This window comes from Mytilus californianus, unplaced genomic scaffold (genome assembly GCF_021869535.1).
Source record: "Mytilus californianus isolate M0D057914Y unplaced genomic scaffold, xbMytCali1.0.p SCAF_15, whole genome shotgun sequence".
Lineage (NCBI taxonomy): Eukaryota > Metazoa > Mollusca > Bivalvia > Mytilida > Mytilidae > Mytilus > Mytilus californianus.
This window is the reverse complement of record NW_026262637.1, coordinates 29,636,629-29,657,270: the sequence shown is the minus strand read 5'-3', so window position 1 is coordinate 29,657,270 and position 20,642 is coordinate 29,636,629. Positions and strand designations below refer to the sequence as shown.

The window sequence follows — 20,642 nt, the reverse complement described above, 5'->3', positions numbered from 1 at the left end:
GTCCAACTCTTGCAAACTAAAACCAAAGAGCCAAATTTTGAAAAAAATTCCCATGATCCTTTAAACAAAGCATTATGGGTATTATGATTTACGCCATACCAACAGTTTTACGCCCGTAAGAAAATTTACGCCTTGCTTATTTCAATTTACGCCAGGTTTACCACTTTTTTCTACGCCCGTAAGGACTACAAATTTACGTTTCCTGCTCCCTTACGCCTGGATCTAGACACGTAACTACCACTTACGCCTGGTTTACGCCTTATTTCCAGGCGTAATACGCCTTATAATTTCATACGGGCTTCCCCCACCCCAAAACAAATGCAGATGATGAAATAAATGTCCCTCCAAACTTAAGATTTAGAATTAATGTACATGTTTGTTCTATTATATTTGTAAGTTTTAGAAATTCCTTTACTATAACAACTTGATGCATAGATTTTTAATCGAGCATTATAGCCATTTGAAAAAGGTTATGACTGTAAATTCAGAAATTTTTGCAATGTTTTATTATATTGAAAAATGAGAGGATAAAGGTATTTCAATAATAAAAAATACATTCCAAATTTTGATAGCGTTATTTGTATTTTTGAAACTGCAATAAATAATCTCACATTTTCAAAAATCCCAAAAAGAAATGCATGCCAAAGTTTCTAAATTTACAGTAATTGTTTGGGTAATGCATGATGAGCAAAATAACTGGTTCACACAGCATTGAAGTAGCTTGTAAATGTTAATTGTATGAGTACTGGATTAGAAACAAAATAAATTGACCCAGTTGAATTAAAGCCAAGGAAATTTTTTACTGTAATTTTAAAGTATTTCATAAATAAAACCAAACAAAATTTCAAGTGAATGGGCATTATGGAATAGATAATAGAATTTAAAAACATCTTCAATTGAGTAGATAATGAAGCGTCTGTTCTTGAAGTGATAAAATGAAGCGTCTGTTCTTGAAGTGATAAGAATTGAGGAAGAACCAACCTTATCCTGTGTGATCTGAATGGTACTACTTACCAATAATATAATGTTCCTCAAATTAAGTTTTCAACAGTTTTTCGTTTCCTATGACTTACAAAACATATTTTCTGTCAATATGGATCATGTTTTGATGCATTTTTGATGCTTTTTTGTTGATGGATATTTTTATTTCGTTATGATAGATATCTGTTAATTGCTAACACAGGCCATAATGATAAGTTTCGGAAATTATGTCTCGTAAAAAATGAGAAAGTTTCTAATTAAGAATAAATTGTTTCTGGCTAATTTCTTTACAAGATAGTTAATTACTCTACGATTAGTTGCATCAGAAAAAATGGAGAACTATTTAAGCTTCATTGTCAATTTCATACTTAAAAATTAAGTACTATAAGAGCTATTTTAGCAACTGTTCCCAAACCTCTGATGAACTTTGTAGAAGGGAAATTTAATGAGTACACCAGGGATTAACAACTTGTAAGAATTATTTCTATGCAACTCATAGAATATTGTTTTTTCATGACTGAATTAAAAAGTGATTTTTTTTAGATTTAAAATGAAAAGTGACAGGTAAGAAAATAAAAAAAATAAAAACTATCATTCTCAGAACAATCTTCTCTTAAAGGCCCCAGTTGAAGTTATTGAAGATGTTATATAAAATGATTATTTTTGGCTTACTGATAGAACTAAAAGCTACAACCAAACATACCAAAGCATTTTGAGCATTTTTATTCCAAAAGCTTTTCAAATAAAGCTTCAATTGTTTTAGGAATATAAGTTGAAATCTTCCTTGTTGAAAGGACAACTTCAGATAAATCTTTACAGAAGTATTTATATCCTTGACCTTACCAAAATATTATAATTTAAACATGTAACCCTTCAGCAAATATGAAAATACTTTCAGCTACCACAAAATGCTTCACGGGTGATCTCAGTTTTTCTCCTTTTAAGGATGTATTCTTCTGACGTTACAGTCTCGTTGAAATCTCATTCTGGAATTATTTCCAAAACATGTGATACAAGTGGAAAATATCAATGAATTTAGAAAATGTTATAATCAAACTTAACTCAGTGAAAAAATTGCGTATTTACAATGAGTAGTTTTTGAGTGATCAATTTTTCAAATTTTATTACCAATCAAGTCAGTCTTTTTAGCCAAAATTTGAGAAAATGGGTGAGGGTACAAGAAATAATTTTACAAGAAACATGTACAATTCCCATATCACTTTTAAGCTCACCTGGCCCAAAGGGACAAGTGAGCTTTTCTCATCACTTGGCGTCCGTCGTCGTTAACTTTTTACATTTTGAACTTCTTCTAGAGAACCAGAATGGAATGAAACCAAACATGGCATGAATGTTCCTTATGAGGTGCTGACCAAGTGTTGTTACTTTGTAGCTGATCCATCATCCAAGATGGCCGACAGCGGGGGACTTAGTTTAACATAGGACCCTATGGGAAATACATACAAATGTCTTCTTTTAGAGAACCAGTGAATGGAATGAAACCAAACATGGCATGAATGTTCCTTATGAGGTGTTGACCAAGTGTTGTTACTTTGCAGCTGATCCATCATCCAAGATGGCCGCCAGTGGGTGACTTAGTTTAACATAGGACCCTGTGGGAAATACAAACAAATGTCTTCTTTTAGAGAACCACTGAATGGAATGGAACCAAACATGGCATGAATGTACCTTATGAGGTGTTGACCAAGTGTTGTTACTTTGCAGTCAATCCATCATCCAAGATGGCCACCAGCGGGGGACTTAGTTTTACATAGGACCCTATGGGAAATACATACAAATGTCTTCTTTTAAAGAACCAGTGAATGGAATGAAACCAAACATGGCATGAATGTTCCTTATGAGGTGGTGACCAAGTGTTGTTACTTTGCAGTCAGTCCATCATCCAAGATGGCCGACAGCGGGGGACTTAGTTTAACATAGGACCCTATGTGAAATACATACAAATGTCTTCTTTTAGAAAACCACTGAATGGAATGGAACCAAACACATGGCATGAATGTTCCTTATGAGGTGGTGACCAAGTGTTGTTACTTTGCAGTCAATCCATCATCCAAGATGGCCACCAGCGGGGGACTTAGTTTTACATAGGACCCTATGGAAAATACATACAAATGTCTTCTTTTAAAGAACCAGTGAATGGAATGAAACCAAACATGGCATGAATGTTCCTTATGAGGTGGTGACCAAGTGTTGTTACTTTGCAGTCAGTCCATCATCCAAGATGGCCGACAGCGGGGGACTTAGTTTAACATAGGACCCTATGTGAAATACATACAAATGTCTTCTTTTAGAAAACCACTGAATGGAATGGAACCAAACACATGGCATGAATGTTCCTTATGAGGTGGTGACCAAGTGTTGTTACTTTGCAGCCGATCCATCATCCAAGATGGCGTCATGGGGGGGGGGACTTAGTTTAACATAGGACCCTATGGGAAATACATACAAATGTCTTCTTTTAGAGTACCACTGAATGGAATGAAACCAAGCATGGCATGAATGTTCCTTATGAGGTGCTGACCAAGTGTTGCTACTGTTCAAGATGGCCACCAGGATATTTTATTAAATAACGGGACCAATATTAAACCAAATTTGGCCTCAATCAATCGTTGGGTATCTGTTATGACTTTTATCTATCTTTACATGATTTCTAAAACCAAAGTAGAGTCAGGTGAGCGACACAGGCTCTTGAGAGCCTCTAGTTTCTTTTCAAATTTCTTAGATATGTATTTTTTCAATCATTTATAACAAAGAAGTTGAAATAATATGCATTTTGTTCTTAAAGGGGCACTTAAGCTAGGAGATATATAAAAAAATATAAAATATGATTTTTTTTTTGTTCAATCAATAATGAAAGTAAAATAGTGAAATAACATATCGCTTTTAGAAGCCAGTATGGTTCAATTTTGTCGAAAAAATAGTTAAGAGACATTGATGATGAATTATTCACTTGCAAGTGAATAATTCGATCTCATTGAATCCGTATTCATGTGAACTTCAATTTAACCCCTTAGCAAGAGATGATACTGCATGCTTTGTGCGTGTTCAATTATTTAAATGAAAAGAATGTCAACATTGAAAGTGAAACAAAGGTAAATCATTTGATTGACTGATTCGATCCACAAAAAATCATTCTTATACAGGTAAAAATGATGATTAACATTTATTTTAATTTATAATATGCAATTAAAGAGACCTAGAAAAACCCAAATGCACGAGTCTGATATCTCTTTATATCTATATTTATGTTTATATCGCTTATATGGCAATCGGAGGTGTTCAGAGGTCAACTCAACAGTTATTTAGATGGTGTCTAGACTAAAATACACACGATACGAAGCTACATATTATCCAGCACATGCCCAGTATATTGTTTATTTTAGACTTTTTATAATTTGGATAAATGTTCTTCATTGTTATAAATCAAATATGAGAATTTGAGTCAAATCAGTGAACATAAATTTGACAGTTAGTGCCCCTTTAAAACAGAGAAAAATCACAAATTTACAAAATTGACAGCATGGTTAATTTGACACAAAAATGCATCAAAATATAATAAAACTTTCTTATATTAACACCTACCTATAGTTTTTTTAAGTTAAATTTATTCAGATTGGTCCACTTCATCATTATTGAAAGTATGAAAAAAAGTTTAATTGTGGAACTGTGCTTTTTTTCACGATGATAGCCCAAAAATAGGTAAAAATTGATGAAAAATGGGAAAATCATCAAAATTGGGTACTTTCAATGGGCCGTAGCAAAAAAAGAAGTGCACCATCATATGATTTTTTCTTCACCAATTATTTTTTTACAGTCATATAAACCCAAAAATCAGGTTAAGAAAAAAAGTTTAATTCTAGAAATTTTTGGCTCCTCAGAGGTATGATCCCTAAGGTGAAAAATTGAAAAAAAATGCTTCATGGATAATTTTCATCCTTCAGGCACTGTGACATTTTTATAATTTACCTTTTCTGAATCTTATTCATTTTGATTAATATTTCAAAAACATTCACCAAAACGTAAGGATTGGTAAACAACATACTATTCAAGGGTCCATAACCAACCAGTGGTATAATGTCAATTTAATTTCAGTTTTCAATCTATAGATTTAACCAGAATCCTATAGGTTCTGAAAAATCAAATTGCAGCAAACATATTACATAAACAATTGGGTGGCCACATGTTGATTAATTACTAAAGTGGAATTGACCCTGAACTATGAAGTGCAAAAAAAACTTGATAATGATCCATGCAGATTATGGAAGTAAAATACTTCCGAGATCAAATATGTTGGATTATCTAAAGTCCTGTTGACAAATGAAAATGTATCCTTAGCAGAACTAAGCTAAAGATTTCCAGATTATTATTATATTTTTTTATAGTAGCATTGGTAAAAGTTTTTTTTTTTTTGCACTTCACTCTCAACTTATGAAATGAAAGCATCACTGTTTGGAAAATTTCTTTACCGTATAGATCTCACAAGTACCTCTGATAGATCTGATTCATTTAAAAAAAAAAACAGCCAAAAAATAGATGGAAAGATTTGAAGGATAAAAAACAAAATGATCTAAATTTATCTATTGTAAAATGTTTTCTGTTTATCTTTCAATCACTTCTATTTCTAATTTTAGTTACACAGACATTGAAAAACAGAATAGAATGCAATAGTACAGTGAATTGTTGATTCTGTTAGATATATCCAGCTGAAAATGACATTAGTATTGATAATAAACAAATAAACATTCATTTCCTTTTTCTTTGATAAAGAAGAAATTATTTGTTTTCTGTCTTGGCTTAAGAAATCTAAACAGACATGGCGTAATTTAATTTTTTGCAAATCTTCTGTTTGATGATTGGTTCACCACAGATGTAGAATTCTTGATAAAAAGTATTGAAGATTTCAAATTATTTTCCTATGCTGCCTGTTTTAGAGCACCTGTAGCTTTTACTTGTTAATAGAATGATAAATGTTGGCAGAACTGTTAATATGATATTAATTCAAAATTAATCATTCTTACAGATGTTACAGGTGTAATTCTGTTTGTATTGGAATGTTTTAGGTGTTTTACATCATTTTAACAGATAATTAATGTTATTACATCTGTTGATTATCTCCCTTATTAGTGTAAAAACTTTCAAAATGACAGTTGCAGAAGTACAGTGAAACAATCATAACAGTATAGATTGTGCTGCATATTTTTTATTTTCATATCAGCTTTCATAGTTTGAAGATCAGAAAGACATAAAATTAACTTGGGGAAATTATTTCTCTTAAAAAATGAGAAAGTTTCTAATTAGAAATAAATGGTTATTGGCTAGTTCTCTAGAAAATGAAGAACTAGAGCTGCATTGCAAATTTCATACTGTCTTTATGAAGACTTTATAATCAGTCTTGTCTTCATTGACTTTGATTATTAAGTTTATATACAAACAACACCAGTTCTAAGATACCAAGTGACCATGTAACTATTAAAATTGGTATACAAAGGATGGATCATGAAGAGTAATTCAATTGCATCCCTACAAAATTAGGTCATGCTGACCTATATTTCATTCTGCAGTGAATAACTTTTACATCTGAATTGATTTCTCAGATAACAGGTGTCCTTACACAGATAACACTTAGTATAATAGTAAATCTGTTGGAGCAATTAAGAACTGGGCCACACCAAAAGTAAGTCATATATGCCTTCAAGAACAAGTAATACTTTATTGACTGGTTAATTTTACATCCAAGTGAAATTTTCTCCAATAAGACAACAATCACTTAATGTTTTGCCTTGATCCATTGCATGACCTTCCACTGAAATGAAATCATCATGACCTTATTATAATATATTTCATCCTTTTTTTGAAAGAACTACTGTTACAATATCAACTTTGTAATTTAAAGATACTTTTAGATACATATGTTTTAAAGCATAATTCGGTTAGGATTTTTTTTAATAAAACCTATTTAATTTATATATATTGAAATTGGAATTGCCTGTTCAAAACACTTGACAACTCTCTCTCTCTCATTTATTAGGTGTGTTTGACAGCTCTAGCAAGATACCTTTAAGATCATGTATTTAACCTGACTATTTCGATGCATAAAATGTCAGGAAATTGGTTGCATGTCTGTTATAATTATAGAAATGCTTTGAATGTAGACCAAACTTAGACATGCAACTTTCCAGATACATAACTTTAACAACTGCATATAAATAACAGGTTTAATACAGAATCTGTTGATAGAATGCAATAGACTATATGATATGGTTTTAAAATCCTTGATGTATAATTGCTATCATATTATGGACTATATTGGAAAATTGTGTTTGTTAAAGGAAATTGTATGGAATTTTAAATTAAATTCTAAGCAAAAAGAACAGTCTGTATTGAAATCAGCAATATATATATAACCCACTAAAATTATATTAAGGAACAAAATTGACTTTTTGTTATGAGTATTGATATATAAAAGCAGTACAGAATTGCTGGAGATAGACTGCTGTTTCTTGTTGGATTTACTGCAGGGAAGAATTTCTGAACAGATTTAACAAGGAGATATGATGGTACTTTTAGGAATTGTGTCTTGGGAATGAAAATTGTCTACGTTTTGGAATGAGATGATGTATATAAGAGTAATTTATATGATTCCGTCTGATAAGCAGTTTTTGTAGGTGTATCATGGCTATTTGACTATAATAATTGTCTGGCAAATATTGCACAATTGAATACAATCCCTTAATTCATCTTTACATTGCAGATAGTCAAATTTTCATATCACTAAAAAGTATGTTAGCTCTGAGGATTCATTTACTGATAACTTGCTTATTATGAAAATCCTGATAATTTGAACCAAAAATTGAAAGGAAAGTTGAATTTTGAAACCATTTTGAATTAAACCTAGATGTACTTTTGTTATGTGCATTATTGGGTTTGAGGTCTTATGGATATATATATCACACATTTTTCAGTTATTTATAACTAGTTTTAATTCAAAACAACCAATCTTTATCTTGTTTCTTCAAAAATTAAAAGTGTTTGGACCTCAGAAGAAATGCTCATAATATTTTATTATTTTTCTTCAAAACTAAAAAAATCATATTGTATCTTTTTTCCATGTTAGATATCTAAATATTAAATAGTGATATTCTATAAATATGAATAAAAGGATATGTGGGGATATATGTTAATGAAGCAGCAACCCATCAACACAAAAACACCCAAAAGCTTAAGTGTGATGAAGAATATTTAGAATGTTTATAGCCTGTTTTCAGACTTCTCAACTATCATGACCTGATACAACTTAGAAGGGAATGGCATCCAGAATGATTAAGAAAATTATTGATATTGGACAATAAACAAATTGAAATAATAAGGGCTTGTCAAAGTTTGTCTTGATATATGCGGAGGATACCAAATAAACTCTCATTATATTCTGTTGGCATCACTTGTCTTTATTTTGATTAACAATACTTAAATTAAACTTGTTGTGAGTTATATAGAATTGTTTCATGGATTGAATATAGATGATACTATGGAAACAAAAGGAGAAAGAAAAATACGTAAGATTAATTGAGTTAGGTCTGAAGTTGGTATTTATCCCTAAAATTTCGCTGGCTTGTCATATCTTATGAAGTTACAAATTGAATAGGAATAAAAGGAAATGTTGGGTATGTGATAATCAGACAGTAACCAAACAATGCATTAAAACAAAAGACATCTAGAGGGTAGCATACCGTCATAAGCAAATCAAACAGCATAACTTGTGGTATGCAATGGTATGTTATAATAATGCAATATAACTAGAAAAGAAGAGAATAAATGTGATGGTGTGTCAAAGAACTTACCATCAATTAAAATTCCCTGAAATAACAAATACACAGTAATATATATGTCAAACAACAGTATGGGTTTTTCTCATTGTTGAAGGCAGTATGGTTGCCTATAATTGCTTACATCCACTTCATTTAAACTTGGGTGGATAGACATCTCATTGGCAATCATACCACATTTTTATAACAATCTTTGATGAGGTTCTTGACCTTGGACAGGCACCTGTAAACATTTCACAGAGAAGACATTGGATTGACCTTTTTCTAAGGTTTTATCAAAAATTCACAATGGATGTTGCTTGACTTGGCAAGTGTTGAATTAAGCTAGGATATTTTCCATATTTCTTCAAAGTAAAATATGTCAGAAGAGAAAATTGTCTTACCTATCTACCTATACATTTTTTTCTGAGTATGTTATAGGAACAACATTAAAACCATCAAACATATTGTGTATGCCAGTCACATATAGTTTGCATAAGAATGAAACTTACCATGCAGTTGTGTACCTCCTATTATATTTTTGATCAGAGAGGTTTTCAGATTTATAATGTCTTACATCAATGAAATTGAAAAAGTGAGACTTAAGCCACTGCTGTTTCTGGAAGTAGAGGCTGTCAACAATGTATTAGTTCATGATTTAAGGTCAGCTATGTGGAACCACTAGTGGTAGGTCAATGATATTTGGTATGCAGTTGTATTAGCATTAGCACATCTGCTATTTTTATATGTGTCGCATGCAAAACAAATTTCTTGGTAGAGGGGTCTAAATACAGCACAAACAACATTTTCAAAAAGAACAAAAAAGTAAAATAGTATATTTTAACAAAACGCATTTGACTAGCAGGTCGAACAACTGATGTTCTTAAACCCTGCTGACTGCCATTGCATGGCGATTGCCAAATAAACAGATCACCAGATGTAACAAAATGGATCTTAACTATTAATTTAATACCAAACAGAAAACAATAAAATTGCGGAAAATATATAGTTTATTATTAGGTCAGTTAAAGAGGAACGACTAGCGTCAAGGCAATTATATTTGGTATGCAGATGTTATTAGCATTTGCACATCTAAGCTCCATGGAGATTATTTGACCCTGCCCTCTCAGTCGTGGTCTATTGACTGAAATGGTTTGCATAGTTTATATGTTAAAGTTTGTGTATATTTTAATTTGAAAGGTGCCACTTATGACCAGTTAATGGTATTTGGTATCCATTTCTCATTTCCATGGAGATTTTTTGGCACTGCACCTTCAGACATGGTTTATTGACTTTGAATGTTTTGCATAATTGACATTTTTAAATATTGCCATTTTGATTTCAACATTTGTATTATACTATCAAAATAACATAGAGACGAGACATATCTCTGTGTAGACAGTTTATCTTAGTAAAACATGGACTTTGCAATTTTCACATTCAATGAAGTATGTAAATACAATTTGCATCTTGCTGTGTGCATACCACAAAATTTGACAAAATCAGTGTGAACATCATTAGTGATGTAACTTTTCTGTTTTAATTTGCAGTAATTAGATATAAAACAATTAAGAGGGTTGGTTCTAATTTTTTTTCAACAGCAAACTTCTATATATTTTGCTCATGTGAAGTGGACAATTTGTCCAGTTGTCTTTACAGTATGAGTCAATCAAGTTTCACTATAGTTGACAAATAAGGTCTTAATGAAGACAATGTACTTGTTTAGAAACTGTTAACTTATTTTTGATGATGATGACTTTTTGTAACAGTCAATTATAAAACAATCATATATCCAATCGTGAATGCCAGACAAGTATGGAACAATTTTATCGCCATGATAGTCATTGAATCTGATGTGAGGACTTCATTACCAACCAAAGTTGTCAACTACCATGTGCTGTAGTAGATAGAAGCTTATGTAACCCCTGATTGGTCCCTAATCAATACACATAATGATTGTGAAGTAGTATTTTCTAATGAGTTCTTTATAGTCTGTAAATAGGCTATTAATGGATAAAAATGAGTTTTTCTGACATTGGAGGTGGTAGGATATTCATATCTTCTGCATCAGTGCTGCAAGATTAAATGACTTAAAAGTTAGCTTAAATAAATCAATTCTAACTAATAGATTTCCAATCGCACTTTGTCCAGACTTAATGGATAGAAGCTGGTAGAAGTGAAGTTTCTCTTGGATTTCCTGTCAGATGACATAAACAAGTGTTATTAGAACTTTATGCAATGAATTATGTAACATGGACAATTGGAGTCTAAGTGGAAGGCTGTTTTTTGTTTAGCTTTTTAAGTGTGAGACCTTTTAAGTTTTGAAATCTTAGCTGTATTGAACCAGTTTATTATTTGTTTGACTTATGATTAAATATCACAAAGAACCATCTTTAATAATAGGTGCTGCATGTGAAGAAAGATACATTTACCCTTCATGGGGTGTATTTAGAAGAATGATACTTTTCATTCTTATTAAAACAAAGATCCTGTGTCTGAGCTTCGCTTACATTAGATCATGGAAGTAATATTTAAAAGGAATAACAACGACTAATTAGCATGTATTAACAGCCTGCAGAGCTCTGTACTAAAGTCATATGATTTTATCCAATTATAGTCTCAGCGGCAAGACCCCTTTTGTTACTATCTGTGATACCGCGGTTGTAAAATGGCATCTGGAATTTCTTATCAGTCACGTGATTTTATCGAGTCCGGTAATTATAAAGCACCTGTGTGAAATCCGAGGTTTATTAATAAGAAGGTGGCGCTGTATCATATAAAACCTCTACCTTCAGAAAGAAGTCGTATGATGTAAAAAACTTGAAAAACGGACGAGAATTGTTCAACCTACAACAGTTTAGCTTGGAAAATTGTATTTAATTTAGCATATTTTTGCTTTTTACCGTTTGTTTTAAACTGTTCCAAAAAGTATTTTCCGGTTAAAAGCGGATCCAGAGTAAAACAGTTAAATACCGATGAATCGATCAGGTTTCACATGATGTTGAACAAAATAATGTAGACAGATGTAGACATAGAATATTTTACTGTTGAAATGTGCCAAGTTTATCGAGATTTATAAAAATATTTACTTTCAAGTAATTGATTACGTTATTGAAACTGGACAATGAAAATCGGGATCAAAAGTTCGTAAACATGTTAAATTTATATCCATTTTAAAAAAGTGTTTACAATTGAATACTAATATTAATGTAGCACGTTACAGCAAAAAGAAAATCAACCATACAAAACGAGCTTGACGCTATCTGTCTAACCGCAAATTTATTTTATATGAATTTGTTTATGTACAAATTAAAGAATAGAAACGTTTAAAATTGTGAATATTTAATTTGCCTGGTATACACGGAAGACTTGGATTATTCGTATTTAATAAAAGGGGGTCGAAACATATTTTTTGTACAATCATCTTCTTAACTTTCAGAAATGTCTTCTTAATTAACTGCATGGTTTTAAGTATTAAAATTGAAAATGATCCACCCTTTTTCTTAAATTCAATATGTGATAACTGTCGGCCTAAACTATTAAGATCGAAAAAGACATAAATAGGAAAAATAGACTAAAATCAACATTGAATGACTGACTCTATTCGGTAGCGTACAGCAGCGGAATGTAACGAGTGAACTATTCGGGTTACTTGGTACGTACATACGACAACAACTGGTCTATTCGTAATTTTCCGGGAACACGTAAATGACCGAAGAGTGTCAGTGATTTGATCTATCACATGCCGAGAGTCAATTACCATGCCATATATTAAACCAATTAACGAGTTATCGAAAGATGGGCGGTAACGCAGATGAAACCTTTGAAGTGACGACGTTGTTATTCCTTTCAATATTACTTCCATGATTAGATCTAACAACACTCTTTTCTACTTTCTGTTCTGATAAATTTTATATCCACCAATGGAGTTATTGCCTTCAAATTTTTTAGGCTGTGTATCATTACGACAAACCTGAGGATCAAAAGGTTGCGAAAACAGAAATTAGAATGGAGTGTTTTCAGATCCTTGTAAGCAAAGTGTGGACTCAGGATCTGTGTTTTAAATGATTGAATACTTTTGAAATTTGTAAATAACAAAAAGCTGCAATAAATTTTGAACAATAATGTTTTTTTATAGGATTAGATTTGTATATTGAATCAGCAAAACAGCCAAAATTACAATTAAATAAGATAAGTGGTAATATGCATACAGACAAAGAATATGCACTTTTAATTTTTTTTAAATCACTTATATATTATACATTAATTTCTCTTGCCTGAGGGAGATATGAAGATTTGTACAGCTGAGAAAATTCATTTTTCCCTTATGGTTTCGCTCAGTTGGAAATATGACTTTTCTTTGGTGAACAAATCTTTCCCCCTAAGCCAAAGGAAATGAATGTTTTACTCCACTGCCTATATTTTTTACTTCCTGAACAAAAAATGATAATTTACAAACAATTTTTCATACCCTTTATGACTAAACACAACATAAACATTGATATAAACAGTAGCAATCAAAAGTGCAGAAATTATTTTATTCTATGAAAAAAAATTTCTGTTTTGTTTTGTCTGAAATAATTTTGAAGACGATAATGACTATACTATTGCTTTTTTAAAAAAGATGTTTGAAACATTATGTACTGAAACCGTGCGTAATGTCCAGGTGTTTCGGATATTCAGAGGGGAATATGAAGTTTTGTTCAATGTCACATGGGGTAAGTCTTAACAAATCAAATGTTTATTTTGCTCTCAATATTTACATGCAGTGGAATAATATATTTTACAGATAAGATGCAAGTACAAGTATGTTAGTTTTCGTTTAAGGATAAATCAGATTTCGTTGTTTAGAATTTGCTTCCTATACACTATAGTCAAACACTCAATATACATAAAATATTGCAGGTGAAAAAGATCTCCTTTATTAAGTGCATTTATATGTACAGAACATTTCATATTCACCCTCATGCCTGACTTCTCTTGCTATTTCACCTCTATAATAGCTTTTCCTTGTAAATTCATTAAATCCAGGGAAAAGTTAATTGTCATAGTTCTGAAATCTATGGATACTGTTTCAGATTACTAATAAACTTCAGTAGTGTTAAATAGATGAAGTGTATTGTAAGCCAATCTTTATGTTTCATAGAAACAGTATAGACAGTCTATATAGATGATGGATATAGTTATTATTTTTTTGTTTACCATTAGCCAATTTGGAATCAATTTGTGTTTAACCTTTTATCAACAGCCTCTGGCAACATCATTAACTAGTTAAGTCCTTAACACATTCATCTTAGAATTATCAATTATCATGTGGCTGTGAGGAATTAAAAAAGTGAATGAATGAAATTTACTCAATAAATTTGAACTGGAGCAATGTGATGAAATATCATTAGTATAGCCCTGGACACTAACTTACCTTTTTAGACACCTTTAGCCCAGACACTAACTTACCTTTTCAAACACCTTGCAACCTTTTTGGTATCTTCTTTAACTCTTTTGTATCAGTCTACTGGATTTATTATACCTCTTCCATTCTAAAGCAGGTTGCAGATATTGAAGGGGCAGTTCGTCCCTATGTTTGTTTGTTTGTTTGTCTGTCTGTTCATTCATTAGTCCTAAACTTTCCCACTTTTGACTAATAGCAACTCTTCCTAAAACTCTAATAATGGTTTAATGAAACTCTCAGAATCTTGACCATATAATGCATTGTGCACCTCCTATTTTGTTTTATTTGTCTGAATTATTATTGGGGTTTTCCTTACAAAAGCATAAGTTTTGGTTTATTCAGGTGTACCCATTTTGTATCCACAACTACCCCTTTATATTACTATTTATTAAAACTTTTTCAAATTCTAACCATATAATGCCAAGTTGTTCACCTTCAATTTTTTTTTTAGCCAAATTATTTTTTGGGGTTTCCCTTAGCAAATCATGGACTTCACAAGGGGTATCATTTAATGATAGGTGCTCACAGTATCTTTAGTTTATATTTGTGTGTAACAATTTTTGTGGTTGAAAAAAAAAAGTTTTTTTCTAGGGAACCAAATTTAAAGTTTTGAAATGAGGTTCAAAATACAAAGTTATTAGTACTGCTGGAGGTGACGTTATTGCGGCTTTGACTGTAATAAATTTTCAGTTTCCCTCTTACCAATGAAATTGATGAATCTACAATATTACTTGTACTGATAGTCATAGTTAATTATGTTCTTTATAATTCTCTTTCCCTTGAAATTAAACTTCTTGGTCTTTTTTTCTTCCCTTATACGGAAAAAATGTGTGTTAGAAAGCCAATGTAAATTGGAGATTTTTTCATAATAATCATTGACATTACAGGAACTTATTAAATCTTTATGGAACAACTCCATAAAACAATGTCTATGATGACATGTTATTGTAGGAAATATCATCCGACAATTACACACGGTTATCTGCTTAGATTATCATTAAATTGTATAGGAATTTGTGGCAATCCTAGCCTAATGATAGTGCTCTTCGTCAACAAACAATATGGTATCTACTGTTACAGGACACCATTATACCTATTTGTTTTCTATAATTTATAGAAATTATACACCATATGAGAGGATACTATTATCAGGAAGACAAAAGATGTATAGAACTGATACATGAATTAATCTCGGTTTACTGTGCTGCAATTTAATCCTTGTTTGTTGTCATTAGGAGCTTTTTGTCTGGTCAGACTAGTTAATAGTGCTGTTAAAAGTATGCAGGCTCTGGTGGTAAAATATGATACTGAAAGTGATACTTTAGCACAATATCTGTAAGTGGCTGAGAAAAAACATTTATATATGTCACCAACATTAATACAAAACTTGGCAAAAAAGAGCATTTGAATTTTCATACTCACTTGAAACTTATATTAAAATTAAAAAGATATATGACCTATTCCTAAGTGTAAACCTTAGCTATTACCATAATTTTTAAAGGTCTAAAAATGGAAAAGGCCTGATTTGAAAACGAATTTTGTTCACGATCAATGATGAAAGAAACACTTAAATTTGTTGTAAATAAGAATTATGATGATGGAGTTTCATAAGATATTGTGTGTGCTGAATCACACCTTGTACATACATATTACCCACCCACATCCCTTTATTCTGGCAAACAAACACCAGATCAAATTCTCATAGGAAAGAAAACGCATTTCAAAATCTTATAAATTTGTACAATTATGAAAGCAAACAGTTTAATGCTCACTAATGTTGTAATGATTGTGACTTCTTGTTGTGGTGTAACGTGACTTCATGATGAATGTGTCTTACACAGTTTTGTCAAAAATCAATGTGTCGCAGTATTTTTGAAACACTTTAACAAGCACACAATGAGCAAGCGTTAATGTACACTCACACAGATTTACAACTCACTGAACACCATTAAACAAATGTTTGTTATGACCTTGATATTACATTACTTATTTAAAGCATTTTGATTATGATATAGTAATTTGTAAATCTATGTATCAATAATATTGAAACAATCCTCAAGCAGAGTTGACGTAACATTTCACTCAGTCTGGCGCAGACATAAGATTTGAGGTTAGGTGTGGCTCCCTCATGAGAATTAGGAATTTTTAGGAGGACCTAATTTTGACACATTTTTTACTGTAAAAAATGATAATAAAATTGGCTGTACAACATTTGGCACTGAGGATTCCTACCAAAGTTGTCTCAGAAAGGCCTAAAATTTTGGAAATATTGATTTAAATAATTTTTTATATCTGTTCATAATTACAGGATTTGATATAAAAATCTTCTAATATTTCACGTTCTGAATGCGGAAACAGAGAAATTACAGTAGTTAAATCGCTGAGTGAACTTTGCATAATCTCTAATTAGATTTCCTGTCTTCTGCTGTTTAAAGTCAAATAGAGCTAATGCATTAAAGAATCACAAATTTATTGTCAGAATAAAGACCAAACCACAATTGTAACTCAATTAGAGAACTCAAAAACATCCATTTGTTAGACAATTTAAATTGGAATTTATTTTGTAAAAATTTCAAGTGGCAAATTTTGCGGAGGTGTCAATTTTACCTTAGCGTGCTATTCTCATGGTGACATAATTTTAACTCTCTTAGTGTTGAAAGTTGATTGTTCTAATATTTCTTGGATAATGCGCAATAGTGACCATCACGCAGTTAACATTATTATTTAGTGTGATCAAGGATAAGTATAGTAATATACAAGTCCCATTTGTGAGCAGATAAATTTGTATTGTAAATTTCACCTGATTTCCATCTATTATAGAATTTCCATGAATATGTTACACAGAAAGGATTAAAGGTGAGATTCTGTCTTTTAAAAAAAAGAATTATTTGGGTCAACCACTTTATATAAAACAGAATTCAAGGTTGCACATTATTTTTTTCCTTAGATTAAAGTTTCCTACTGTTTAATGGCCAAGATAAATACAATACAATATGTTATAATATAGAATATTGTAGATTTCTATTAAGATAATTTCTTGAAATGGTTTGTTCAACTACAAATTTTACATAGAACTTTTTTTTTTATAGACAGACAAAACTCATTCTCTTAAATTCATTGCTTTCAAGATAGAACAATAAAATTGAAAGTAAACAAGTACTAATGACTGGACAGTTATCTGATTTTCTAAAAAAAAAGAAATTTAAGCAAAACAAAGAAAAGTAAACATCAAATGAATTATTCATGTCCAAGATTGAGGAAATGATTTCACATGAAGACAAAATTATTTCACATGAAGCCAAAAGTATCTTGATTATTTTTACAAAGTCTAATTTACAATACTTAATGAAACAAGATAACTTTATATTTAGATTCTCCGCTATAACTACCATATTTTCCTCTTGGAACTTTAAAATATTTGTTATATAGGATTTAAACTCAAAAGAGAAATTGTTTTTGTATCATAACCATAATCTTGTATACTCGATCCATGTAGCAAGTTTTGAAATTCAGAAATTGGGTATATATATAGTTGGGGCCATCCAAAAAGTGAAAGTTATCAAAGCTATTTTAAAAATTACTATGTAATAGAGTGTTACCAATATGAAGTGCGCCATGGCTAAAAAAGAAAAAGACCAGCAGACAAACAATAGAACACAAAACACAACATAGAAAACTAAAGACTGAGCAACACGAACCCCAATGAAAAGTCAGGGGTGATTTCAGGTGCTTCCGGAAGGGTAAGCAGATCCTGCTCCACATGTGGCACCTGTCGTGTTGCTCATGTTAGTAAAAACCCAGTAATAAGTCTAATTCGGTAGGTCACATTCGGGAAAAGCCGGGACAGGATTGTAGTTACGACATATCCGCTATCATCTGTGAAACAGATATTCCATAACGGTCAACCAACTAGTGATGGCGTCCGTAAAACTTACGAAGGAATGATTTCAACCTCACCACTTGAAAACACATCCTCCAAATGTTTATTATGATGTGAACTATTTGAATTATGATTTTAACCCTGATTTCACAGTTCACTAAACATAGAAATATGAAAGTGTGTATGGGGCATTGAGAGACATAGACACATATTCTTGTTTCTGTAATGCTTCAACCCGGCTGATTAGATATTTGGTAAATTAGTCTTAATACTGTAGGAAGTTTAACACGTCAAGTTGATTTTACTCCAGTTGAAAAAATTTTGCAGAAGTTGTCCTTTTTATAGAAAATTTTTCTGGACTTTATTCTGTGATGCCTTCAGATGTTTGGTATCGTACCCTGTTGTATCATAAGAAGTTGCAGATTATAAGTTGAGTTTTATTTTGGTTGAGCATTGTTTTCAGAAGTTATGACCCTTGAACATAGAAAATTGCTTCAAAATATTCATTTTTGTCGAGCCTTCGACTTTAGTCGAAAAAGTGAAACATAGCAATCCTACATTCCGTCGGTGGCGGGGGCGGCGTCCACAAATATTCACCCTGTGGTTAAAGTTTTTGAAATTTTAATAACTTTCTTAAACTATCCTGGATTTCTACCAAACTTGGACAGAAGCTTGTTTATGATCATAAGATAGTATCCAGAAGTAAATTTTGTAAAAATAAAATTCCTGTTTTTCCGTATTTTACTTGTAAATGGACTTATTTCTCTGCCAGGAAACATTACATTCACTCTGTGGTTAAAGTTTTTAAAATTTTAATAACTTTCTTTAACTATCCTGGATTTGTACCAAACTTGGACAAAAGCTTGTTTATGATCATAAAATAGTATCCAGAAGTAAATTTGTTAAAAAAATTTTTTATTTTTTCCGTATCTTACTTATAAATGGACTTAGTTTTTCTGCCAGGAAACAATACATTCACTCTGTGGTTAAAGTTTTAGAAATTTTAATAACTTTCTTAAACTATCCTGGATTTGTACCAAACTTGGACAGAAGCTTGTTTATGATCAAAAGCTAGTATCTAGAAGGAAATTTTGTTAAAAATTTTTACCTGTTTATCCGTATTTTACTTATAAATGGACTTAGTTTTTCTTGCAGTTAACATTAATAACAGTCTGCAGTTAAAGTTTTTAAAACATTTATTAGATTCATAAACTATCCTGGATTTATACCAAACTTTGACAGAAGCTACTTACAATCAAAAGATAGTATCTTAAGGAATATTTTTATTGATTTTTTTCCTCATTTTTGCTGAGCCTGCGATTAACAGCAAAAGTAGGCAAGTACGAATATTTTGTACATTTTACCTGTTAAACCTGCAAATTTTTTTATATATTGTGTTCCCCTATAGGAGATTGAAATTCTCAACTACATAAGCAACAAGTCTTTCCCAATTCTAAAACGTGCTTTCACACTCATAAGTATATCTAATATGTATTTACCCTAACAATGCTAGTAATGAACTTAATGAATGCTTTAGTTGTATTCCATTCGTTTGATGTGTTTGAGCTTTTGATTTTGCCATTTGATAAGTCACTTTCCGTTTTGAATTTTCCTTGGAGTTTTGTATTTTTGTTATTTTACTTTTTATCACACTTTTCACATCAGTGCATTACGTTTCTGTGCAGTTTTTAATTGTATTTGTGTGCATTCATTTGACAGATAAATTTTGGTAAATACAGGTAAACTTTATTCCCTGACTTAAGGGTTCTATCAATAAGGAAAGCAAATCCTATCAATAAGGAAAGCAAATCCAATGTACACTAACGATATTTTTACACCATCTTTATTTTTTAGAATTTGAAAAAAAAAATATAGAATTTAGAATTATAAATATGTTCAAAATTGATAAATATTAACATATTTATTATGACTTATCTTTATATTTGCCTGTGTTACCTGTAATATGAATGAGTGCAATAATGTAATAAAAAGCTGAAAGCAAATGTAAAAAAAATTAATCTCCAAATGTGTGCAAATGTGTGCAAATGTAATGGCCGGCCTTTCAAAATAATGAAAACAATAATTTCTGATATGGTACCTGTAAAAAATTGAGACAAACATTCATTGTTTTATTGGTCTGACAATTGTATAATAAACAGCAAATAATTAGAATGAAGGGAAAACAGATAAACTGTCTTAACTGTACTTTAGTTTGAACATATAATCAATGTTAAAATAATCAGTCAGCTTCTTTAAGACGTTTATTTCCTACCCGACACATCACTAGAAGTGAAAGTGCTTAACTGATATGTTTTCAAGACTTGTTTGACATTTTCAAATTTTTTCTTGCCAAATCTCAGATTTTGTGACTTTTAACAATGATACATTGGTCTAACTAATTGAATTTATAAAAATGTAATAATGATTTATTTGTATACCCATAGTTGACTAGGATAGAAATTGAAATAAATGAGAAATAAAAATGGATTAGATTTTTGTTTTTAGTGTTAAT

The 20,642-nt window shown here is 31.1% G+C and overlaps 1 protein-coding gene across 1 annotated transcript in view; it reads left to right on the top strand.

The window, feature by feature from the left end:
- LOC127725832 (suppressor of lurcher protein 1-like) overlaps positions 1 to 20,642 on the top strand; it is a 202,508-nt gene that overhangs the window by 88,635 nt on the left and 93,231 nt on the right. The window lies entirely within an intron of this gene.